This window comes from Limulus polyphemus, unplaced genomic scaffold, assembly GCF_000517525.1.
Source record: "Limulus polyphemus unplaced genomic scaffold, Limulus_polyphemus-2.1.2 Scaffold12903, whole genome shotgun sequence".
NCBI lineage: Eukaryota > Metazoa > Arthropoda > Merostomata > Xiphosura > Limulidae > Limulus > Limulus polyphemus.
In genome coordinates, this window is record NW_013678513.1 from 10400 (window position 1) to 11081 (window position 682).

The following is a 682-nucleotide window of genomic DNA, read 5'->3' on the forward strand; positions in this document are numbered from 1 at the left end:
CTATAATATACTTTATAAACAATGGTGATTTAACCAAACTAATGGTTAACTATAATATACTTTATAAACAATGGTGATTTAACCAAAGAAATGGTTAACTATAATATACTTTATAAATTATGGTGATTTAACCAAAGTAATGGTTAACTATAATATAATTCATAAGTTATGGTGATTTAACCAAACTAATGGTTAACTATAATATACTTTATAAATTATGGTGATTTAACCAAAGTAATGGTTAACTATAATATACTTTATAAATTATGGTGATTTAACCAAAGTAATGGTTAACTATAATATAATTCATAAGTTATGGTGATTTAACCAAAGTAATGGTTAACTATAATATACTTTATAAACAATGGTGATTTAACCAAACTAATGGTTAACTATAATATACTTTATAAGTTATGGTGATTTAACCAAAGTAATGGTTAACTATAATATACTTTATAAGTTATGGTGATTTAACCAAACTAATGGTTAACTATAATATACTTTATAAACAATGGTGATTTAATCAAAGTAATGGTTAACTATAATATACTTTATAAACAATGGTGATTTAACCAAACTAATGGTTAACTATACACCTGGAAAAAAGTTAAGCACCCCCGTGTTTTTTTCAAGTGATTCAGATTCGACGTTCTTGTGACTGATTATAAATTACCATTCAATC